At 35.0% G+C, this 10667-nt stretch overlaps 1 long non-coding RNA gene across 1 annotated transcript; it reads left to right on the top strand.

The window, feature by feature from the left end:
* The first annotated feature begins 6281 nt into the window (after positions 1–6281).
* Positions 6282–8550, top strand: LOC120263046. The gene is made up of 3 exons (XR_005537030.1): positions 6282–7597; positions 7789–7848; positions 7953–8550. It is a non-coding gene; the product is annotated as an uncharacterized LOC120263046 (long non-coding RNA).
* The last annotated feature ends 2117 nt before the right edge of the window (positions 8551–10667 follow it).

Raw genomic sequence — 10667 nt, 5'->3', positions numbered from 1 at the left:
TTATCCGTCAATAAAAACTTTTAAAAATTTCATCCCTATAGTTATACTGATGATATTATCCATCAGTAAAAACTTTTAGAATTATTTAAGAATAAGGATAAAGTGACGGATATTTCTGTCAGTATAGGTTATAGAAACATATTCTATGCTGTCAGTATATGCCGATGAGATATTGCAACATGCTTAATTTTTGTCAATATAAACCTAAAGCGTCGAGTGATAATTTGACGAAAATTTTACTGTTGCAATAGGGTTTATGGTCGTCGCTATAGCATGAAAATGACTATAGTAATAGAAACTAAGGTTTTCGTGACAAATTTTTGACTGTCACTATATAACAATTTTTTTTGTAGTGGACATACATTATTTGAGCTGAATTAAGCCCAAATAATATATTTCTAGTCTACATCTGACAGATTTAGTCAGAAGGTTATTTTTCTGTCTATACCATATGAATGTGGACTTCAGATATGTTTGTATGCTTTCTGCAACTTCAACCATTGATATGTTGACATTTTTTGGCCTATAATTCATGGTTTTATTTTTTTTTATAAATCTAGGTGGACCGCCGTTTCATAAAAAGATGATTAGTACCACAAGGTAGTGATTAGTATGCAGAGCACAAGCTATGATCTATCAGAATCTTGAATGCACATATGCAAGTCTTTTAAGCACAAACTATACTATACATGGTTTCTAGTTTCTGTGAATCTTCACACACACACACATTTTCGAGTCGACACACCATCTTGTTTGTATACTCTTTGGTTCAAGACATCTATAGTGTTCTTGTCTCATCATGAATTATACAGATCCACATTATTTGAGATTATTCACATAGAAAAAGCAACTTAAATTGGATTACAATCAATTACGTTATAAGTTAGATTTTGTATATTATAATTCACTGTTCATATTGCACGGCTGATTTCCTTTATTCTCATCACCATTATTTATTTATTTATTTATTTCAAATTATCTCAATAGCTTAATGGTTAATGTTGATAGGTGCACAGACAAAGAGCCGTTATTCCCTAAATATCAGGTCTCTGACAAGAAGGCAAGAAGTTTGGGTTTGGACTATATCCCTTTTGAGACCAGCCTCAAGGAGATTATTGAAAGCTTGAAAGAGAAAGGGTTTGTTAGTTTCTAAAAAGAAGGATAAAGTAAAGATGTGCTCTTTTTTTTTTACCTTGTATTGTGTAAACCTATCTAGTTATTGATGATATTATTTATGAACTTTATTATGATTTTGACCAGCTTTTATTTGTTATTCCTTTGAACCTTTGAAATCCATTCTATGTATTATAATTTAGATATCTGTGATGTATTTTTATTTTGTTTTATGGGGCCTACTAACTGAATTGTGGGATATGAACCTTGTCATGAAAGCATGAAACAATATGCATGTAAAAAGAAATGGAAGGGAACTCCCTTGGCTTGAGTTCTTGTTTGGGTATCAATGTTGTCTAAAATCTTCAATTATATGTATGATTCTGCATCTCATTCTTTTTGTGTGTATGAATTAGGTAAGAATGTATGAACTTGGAATCTTTTGATTTCCAATATTCTGTTGATCACTGAAAATTTCATGAATTCTCCAACAAAACCTTGTTTTCAAGTTGCTCAACAAGGGGGAAAAATCAGACGGAGCCATAATTTAAATGAATAAAGATGATGGGTTTTCCGTCTGTTAAAATAGTTAAATTGATAAAACTTTATATTTATAAAACTCCATATGCTCAGATTTTGAGAAAATTATTTAACAGTTCTTGAACGATTTTGAATTTTGAGTTAGTCCCTTTGACATTCCAATATTCCAAAGAATCCCCGAATTTTTCAAACGTGTCTTTGTTGTTAACCCCGTTATCTCCCTTCCTATGTAATGTCTAAAATGCATATTTTTTCCACCTTGTCACATCTAGCATTGAACGTTGTTGTACAACATTTAATATGGATGGAACATTTCTAGCAGTTTTTTTTTCATATTCTTTTGGTTATGTTGTACTTATTATCTTGATTTAGAAGTAAGCCCATCTCTCCCATCCTTCCTCTTTCATGATAAAACTGTGAAAAGTTACTCTAATCTCTTATTCATCTCAACCTTTATGCTTTGCTTGGATGGAGAGGTTTTATAAAATAAAGTAAAGTATGGTAATGGAATGTAAAAGAAAGTTTTAAACCCTTTCTTTCTTGGGGCAAGGTAAGGTAATTGGAGGTTTTGAAACCTTGTTGTGTTTGGTTTGAAGGTAATTGGATGTAAGGTTATATAATAATATTACTAAATTACCCCTAGATTGAAAGACAAAAGTTGTAACTTTATTTACAATTATATGAAAAACCTATACATGATTTTCTCCATTTTTTACATAAATCACTCCCTTGATTATTGCTATATTAATTAGTATAATAATGTTAATATTAATTAATATAATAATATTAATTAATATCATTACTAGATTAATTAATATTATTATATTAATTAATATAATTACTAGATTAATTAATATTACTATGTAGTTTAATATTATTAGTATTTATTTATTTTTTCCCATAGTTTAATATCTTGGAATTCTTGTACAAGAGTATGGGTATTTTGGTCAATAAAAAAAATTTGTCATCCAAAACCTCCCCAACCCTCCAATTTGTAGGGTTGAAAAATGGGGGTTAGATGGACGTTTTAAAACCTCCATCCAACCCTCTAAACCATTACCTCCATCCTTGCTCCCTCCCCCAAGCAAGGTTATCCCCAAAACTTTACTTTACCTTACCTCTGAAAACCTCCATCCAAGCAGACCCATTAGGGAGTAGTGTGAAGGAGTTCCCATCGTTTGAGAAGCTGTGAGTATGTGTGTTATATTCTTATATATGTCTCACTTCTAACGTTAGCCATAAATGTTTTATAGAGATCGTGAAGTTGTTTGCTTCTATCCTTTAATGGACACCTTCTTTACTGTTATGAGATACAAGAGAAAAGGACGTATCCTATGCTTTACAGTGCTGAGGTCTTAAGAAATGGTGCTCGATGAGGTATACGAGCATTGGGCCTTTGATGTCTCTTGAGTGAGACTAAAGTTTGTGACGCCAAATATCTACAAAACAATTTGTCCCATTGAGTCAGAGGAGGACTTTCAGCGCATGTGCCACATACATCTCATGTTCAACAAGAATATTGTGGACCTCATCGTGGATGATGTGAAAAGGGGCATTCGACGGTCGGGTGTTCAACATGAATATTATGGACCTCCTTGTGGATGATGTGAGAGGGAGATTCGACTGCTAGGTGGGGGGCAAGGGACAACGTAAACAACTTAGTTTTTCATTTATGTGTATTATTAAATTTTCTTGTGTATTACTCGATCTTGCTATGTATTATTTGGTGTGTCTATGTATTATAAGTTGTTTGCATTTATTATTAGTGTTGTCCATGCAACGTACCTAATTGCAGAAGATTACAAATTGTTCCATTTGTCTTTAACTGATATAACCAAACAAAGAGTCATTTTCGGAAAGTATACCTGCCGACATGGGGACTTTTTTGTCCCAACAGCATTCTAAGAGTACCCTAAACATTGGCAGCTCATCTCAGCAGTCTGAAGGTTCTCTGATTGCACTAGGTCATTGATTTCAGAGTGTTGATCACTTGAAAGATTCCCTCTGTAACTTCGCCATCAGACATAATTTTAACTTTGCTTTCGACACAGCCAGTTCCTTCCTTTTCTCCTCACCGTTGTTACTTATTTCATTCTTTGGTGATGGCGCGTTGGCTGGACCCTTGAATGGGACAAGCGCTAGTGTGGTTTGGTTGGGTATCGTTGTTTCAATAGATATCGCTGGATTATTAAAGGGATCCTTCACAGAAGTTTGCTAGACTGTTTGATTAAGCCTCGCAAGGGATTCGATAATTTCGCCGACGTCAACCACATGGTTGTCATCGTGCACTACTCCTATGGCTGGGCTCGCTTTTGTTTCATTCTTTGATCTCAGCTTGAGTGCCCTCTGTGGAGGTATAGTGTTACTTTTTTTGGCAACGTTTCATGTAATCGTGGCTCTTGTAACTCTATGCGAAAGGGTCTTCTTTGGATTCTCAATTTCAATGGCAGTCCTTCTGTCATCAGGAGCATTTACATCGGCTTCTGGCATCGGTATTTCAATATCTAGTAACGGCATCTCCATGTTCAGTGGCTTGTATTCCCACATCTGGTGCTTGCATATTAACTTCCGTGGCAAGTATTTTGAATTCTAGGGCATCTAGTACAACTTATCGAAATTGTAACCATCTTCACGTTGCTTCCCCATGCAGCTAGTTGATGAGTATTTTTGACATTTCTTTGCTAGTGAGAGAGGTAATCATCAACAAGGGTAGTCAGATAATTTCATGGTTTCTCTTAACTCTGTTACCTGCCTTTTGATGTGAAATAGACTGAAAAGTAAATAGTATGAAAATGAGGGATGTATTAGGGATATGAAGTCTTCCAAGGTTTATTTGTATATAAGGAAACTCTATAAGGAGTATTTGTTACTTCCCAATCAGATTTTTAGTTTTTCTTTTAAATGAGTTTATTAAGGGGTCCCCTCATTTCATTTCACTAATTAATATATTAGTTAATTAAGTAAAAGTTTTTAACAGATTTCAAAATTATTTGTGAATTTATTTCCCTAAATAATATATTAATTAAGTAAAATTTGTTTTGAAACATAGAAGTTCGGTTGTTCATGGGAACACACTTCTCATATCTATATTTAGTTTTTTTTTAGATTGCTCGGTGCCCTGTTGGCTATGCATATCAATCATTGGTAGCTTTCACTTAAAATATCATTCATGGAAGTATACCATTGTATTGTATAATGTCCTAAGTGACATCCTATGATACCTTTTTTTTCACAGATGAAACTGGTGTCCCTCTTAGAATAAGGCCAAACAAAAGAGGGTTCAATGTGTCACTTAATCAATTAGTCTAACATAAGAGAATCCTTAGCTTTGGATTGTACTTAGGGGTGTAAGCAAGTAGAGCTACTCATAAGCTACTTGAAATCGGTTCGGCTAGAGTTCGTATTCAATTTGGAATTTTGTGAATTGAGCTTGAGCTACTCAAATAGTTTTATTAGCCGAGCTCAAGCTGCAAAATACTCAACTTAATAGGCTCGTGAGCCAAATCGAGCTTTATATATATATATAATATTACAATAATTATACATGAACCCTTATTTTCTCTTAAATTATATATTACCTTATTATAAATACATGCATTAAAAAAAAGTAAAGAAAAGCTAAACCTGATAGCCCCATCACCACCACCTTGGCCCTTTTTGTGAGTAACTCTACAGCCACACCATCCTCTTCATCCGCAATTACACATTGTCCTCTGTCATCCCTTTCATCGACAACCAAGCACCGTCATTTGCCACTCCCTTCATCAGCAGTCAAGCAATGTCATCCGCCACCCTCTTCATCCACACCCGAGCATCGTTGTCCACCACTCTTTACATCCACAGCTGAGTACCGTTATCCACCACCCCTTTCATTTGTAGCAGCCCACCATCCTCGGCTACTCTCTTATGGATCACTAGCAAAACTTTCAATCACAAGGTCCTCGCACGTCACCATTCCTTCTGACAAGAGCTCATATTTGTGAGCTTTGATTCAAGCCAAGTCGAGCTATTTGGATGACATGTTATTGGTAATTCGAGCTTCGCGAGCTGAGCTTGAGTAGCTGGCCTAATATACTAGCCGAGCTTGAGCAACAAAAATTAAGGCTTGAAGGAGCTCTATTCGAGCTTCAAGCTTCGAGTTTTATTTCGGAGCCAAGCTTGAGTATGCCAATATTTGGCTTGGCTCAGCTCTTTTACACCCCTAAGGGGGCGTTCATTTCCTCTAAAGTGAATTTTAGTTAAAATTCACTTCCCTTTTTTTTACACCGAAGTGGAGGAAGTGAGCCCCATATAAAAGCTCACTTCCACCCACTTCCAAACTATCTTTTGAAGTCACGGAAGTGAATATCGGGCCTCTCCCCATCTCCCCTTCGTGAGGCCGAGCGATGGTCTGATTTCTCCTCCGGAAGTGACCAGATCTCACCTCCGGCAACGGCTGGATCTCCTCCCCCACCCGCAGCGGCCGGATCTCCTCTTTTGCAGCACCTGGATCTGGTCTCCGACAGCTTCTAGATCCCCTTTTCGTCCGCTGCTCGATCTCTTCTCAGATAGAACTTAGCCCTTCTGTCTGGTAGCAGGTGGATCTCTCGGACGGCAGTTGGTGGATATCCCGTACGGAACTGGCCGGATCTAGCCTCCGGCAACGGCTGGATCATTGCTCCGTCAAGGTGCTTTGCTTCTTCTTCTTCTTCAAAATTCCTTGAAGGAAAATCGGAGCTTTTTCTTTCTTTACTGTTTTTAATGATGAGAATGTCACCCTTCTCCTTATGATTCCATTCACTCCGTAGGTCAAAATCTTCAATGAAATGCTGTGAAGATTATATTGCCATGTTTGATAACAGAAAATTAAAGTTGTTGATCGTAGCTAGCTTTTCACTGTCCATTACTGTCAAAATCTTCATAGATCTACAGTAGTTGATCTCACATAAGTAGATGTTCTTTTGGTATTGGGAGCATTCTCTGTCTGTTCTTAATGCAAGTTCCTAAATGACTTTTTTTCTTCATAGATCTATAGATTACCCTCCTGTTAATCCGCTTACTGTTCTTGGAAAATCAAGTTTGTCATAGATAAATAAATGATTACTTGGAAAGAGCATTTTAGCAAGTAGTCTTCAAAGTCTTATTTTATTTTATTTTATTATTTTAAATTTTATGTTATTGCAATAGTTGTCTTGCAATTTTTACTTCCGTGGCCTTCCTTCTATTGTTAGTGATTTCATGTATTCTATGTGTGGTTATTCTATGTATTCCTCAAATATCTATTGCTTTTCAATTCAGTAAGAGGCAAATTCTACATGGGCTTTTATTGATTGATTCAGTTATGTTCCATAAAACACTACAAGCAACAATGCCTGGTGTCATTGGTTTGTAACTTCATTATTGCATCAAGCTTCAAATAATCAAATTTAATGGTAGAAGAATGTCTTGCCTTCATTTTTCTAAAAAACAATTAGAAATTTTATAATTCTGAGACTTGATTATTGGTAACAATGTGGACTTTTCCTAGTAGCTGTTGGTGGGAACCTTTGAGAAGAGTTTTTTTTTTTTTAATTGTGCAATCTTCAAGGGAAGACAGATTTAAAATTTGTCTAGTTCCTGCTTCAGAGTTTCTTCCAACAGGTTTATCCATCCAACATTAGAATAAGTCACATTACTTTGCACTCATTCTAAAGAAAGCACACATTAGGACACATTGTACATGTTGATTCGTCTGTTTTCTTTCTATAATACTGTCAGATTGTTGGCCCACACATTATTTAGGCCAGGCTTCCAATAGTTTCATTCAGACAAGGCCACAATGATGAGTTCTGATAATTAGATGGTCTGTTGGTGGAGCATTAGCATTGAGGGGCTGCAGGAGGCATATATATATTGTTCCTATGCATCTTTTGGTACTGCTGATCATCTGGAGAGTTAATGCGGTTGTTCCTGATGCAACCTCTAGGTATTATGTTAATAAGAAAGCAATTATTTGTTCTGAAATTGGCTGTCTGAGCATTGCGAAACATTGCATTTAGATTGTGTATTTTGGTTGCCTTACAGATTAATGGCTAGCAGGATTGTCATTCATGCATAGTTCATAATCGAGAATGGAGATGGTAAAATGCAACTAATTATTAGGATTTGTCTTGTCAGGAACTCAAACTTATAAGGAGTGCTGCAAGAATAGCAAAGGCACCTAAGACCAGGATTCTGGTGGTTTTCTTTTCTTTGGTCAACTGCATCAGTTATTGCTATATAAGTAGAAGTATGTGATTGACAGTCTGACAATCTTCCTTTTACATTCAATTTTCATGCAGTTCAAAGTACAGCTGGAACAACTATAGCGAAAAATGGTGAGATACGTGAGCAGAGGTGCCATGCTGGGTCCACCAGCATGACCTTTAGATCTCATCCATTCGTTTACAAGTTGAATAAGAGCTTTACAATCTGGAGGTGCATATTTCATCAGTATCAGTGTTGCCATCCTCTGGGAGTGCAGAATCTACTCAAATTGCATTGAGAGGGCTCAGAGATTTGTACAACAATATCAAGAATCTTCTACGCTTCCCAAGAAGCAGCCAATAAAGTTGTTCCCAACCTCAGCAAAAGAAATGGGCAGAAGAACTCGATGTGTCTTTCAAGTTAACGGATCTGTGTAATGTTGTGAAAGATATAACCTGTTGCAGCCAGAGAACATATTCTAGATCTTCAGTTCATTTGCCATATATCTACAGTGAAAGAAATTGTTGTGCAGAAATATTGAAGACTTAACTGAATTCTTGTATATCTTGAAGCTCCAAAGGAGACTGAGAGATGTGTTTAATTAGCTTAAGAATTAAATCAAAGAAGCTTTGACATAGTTAATATATTAAGAAGATTCAAGAGTGTTGGAATAATAAATTCAGTCATAAGCCACTAGTTTGTTTTTTATTGCCAATCAATCATAGTAATCTCCGTTGGCTGGATCATAGATGTATAACTTTATTTTTTGGTATGTGTTGTGAATCAGAAAATCAACATCAAAAGGAGTAGTGTCAAACCAAATTAATGGAAGAAATTGATGGGAAAATCATTGTAAAAGCAATGGTGGACAAACATACTGAAGTTTGGATTATATTTGTTTTTTGTTTGGTTATCAAATTTCATGAGTTGTTTCAGGATTGTTTTCTCCGTTATCATTATTTTTATGTTTGAGAATTTCATTACTTAGTTAAGCATTATAAATTATTATTTGTGATATGTTATATGTAGGTAACAAAAGAATGGGGATTGCGATCACTGTCTACTCTTGAAGGATATGGCCATGTTTGGGGAAACAATGATTATTTGAAAAAAAAAATTCATATTAAAGTAAATAAAATTATAAATATTTACACGAGAGAGAACATTATTAAAATTTAATAAGTAATGTTTAACATCAATATATATGAACATATATAATTATTTAAACTTGTGGGTTTAAAAATTAAAATAAAATATAAAACATAAAAATTCATTTACATTTAAAAATATTTTATTTTGTAAAAAGTATAAAGTTCTGGTGATTTTAATTATAAATTTATTATAATTTTTTTTTATTTTTATACACTTCCCACACTTTCGTGAAAATGAGGATTATTCACCTCGTACTACAAATATTTGCTCTTACTATATCGCCACAGTTAACTCTTTTTATACATGAAAAGTGACTTAACTTTTTCTCGGTTGCGACTTGTGGCCATGATGTTTGTTTTAAAAAGCTGTTTTTCGTCATGTCAGGACCACATCAGTAGCCACATTGGGCGCCACATCGCCAAACTCGCGAAAAGCCGCTTTAAAAAATGGCATTATAGCAGCCGTCATGCAACCGGAGAAAAAGTTAAGTGGACTTTCGTGTTACTGAGGTTTTGTAGCCAGCACGATATAAATTAAAAACATTTGTGGCCATGAGGGTAATTACCCCTAGAAATGAACATGTTGTGGAAGTCATTGGGGAAGTGACCTCACTTACACCGAAATGAACACAGGAAGTGAGAAACTTGTCACTTCATGGAAGTGTCACTTTCTGCAAAATGAACACAGGAAGTGGTGGAAGTCATATCACTTCCCCCACTTCAAGGAAGTGACACTTCCCCCACTTCAGCCCACTTACGGGGAAATGAACGCCCCTAATTGTGTCCAAGGAAACATCAAAATATTAATCCATATTACTTTGCACTTATGAATATATATAAAAAAATAACAAAATTAAGTGAGCTAGTGTTTGTAGATAACTAGGTGGATACTTAAGAGGGGAAATGCTCCATTGAACAATCTTTAGATGTATTTCATTGATGTATCATTGGTTCAACAACATAGTCAGGAACTACTTCTTGAGTTCTTTACATTTGAACCTATAGAAAATATACTCCATTATAGTTAGAGCTTTGTTAATAATAAATAACTATAGACATATTACTAGAAGTAAAGTCTTGACAAAATATTGATAAGCAATTACATCTTTACCAATCAACTTACTTGTTGATGTTTTTGCTTTTAATATATTTTCAATATTTCTAAGAGCTTCATCTCAGAAAGTATCAAAGAAAGATTGAGTTTCATTAGTTATCAAGGCTTTCAGTGACTACAATGGCTCCCTTATTCATCAATTTCCTCATGAACATATAATAATCCCACCGATTCAAATTGTTTATAGCTGCAACCTATAGTCCCATCCAAATAATTGCTAGTAGCAATGTTTTCTTTGGATGTAGCTTATTCTATCAACTTTTAATTGTGAGATGAAGAATCATATCTAATATCATGTATCGCAATTGGAATGTTGACCATAAGTTCTTCTTGTAACTTCTTTTAAGTTTTTTCGGTGTAACTAGTTGCTGCTTGCTTTTTCAGATTGTTTTCCTTGAAAATTCTGATTGGTTGATAGTGATTGCAATGAAAATCTTCAAATAATTCTCTTCCTCATATTCTTTGCACTGTCTTCTCATATTGTTGAACAAACTTTGTCAAAGTCATTATCTTTTTTGTGAAATAAAAAATCATTATTCATGCTT

Source organism: Dioscorea cayenensis, chromosome 6 (assembly GCF_009730915.1).
Source record: "Dioscorea cayenensis subsp. rotundata cultivar TDr96_F1 chromosome 6, TDr96_F1_v2_PseudoChromosome.rev07_lg8_w22 25.fasta, whole genome shotgun sequence".
Taxonomy (NCBI): domain Eukaryota; kingdom Viridiplantae; phylum Streptophyta; class Magnoliopsida; order Dioscoreales; family Dioscoreaceae; genus Dioscorea; species Dioscorea cayenensis.
The sequence above is the reverse complement of the archived record's forward strand: the minus strand, read 5'-3'. Positions and strand labels throughout refer to the sequence as shown.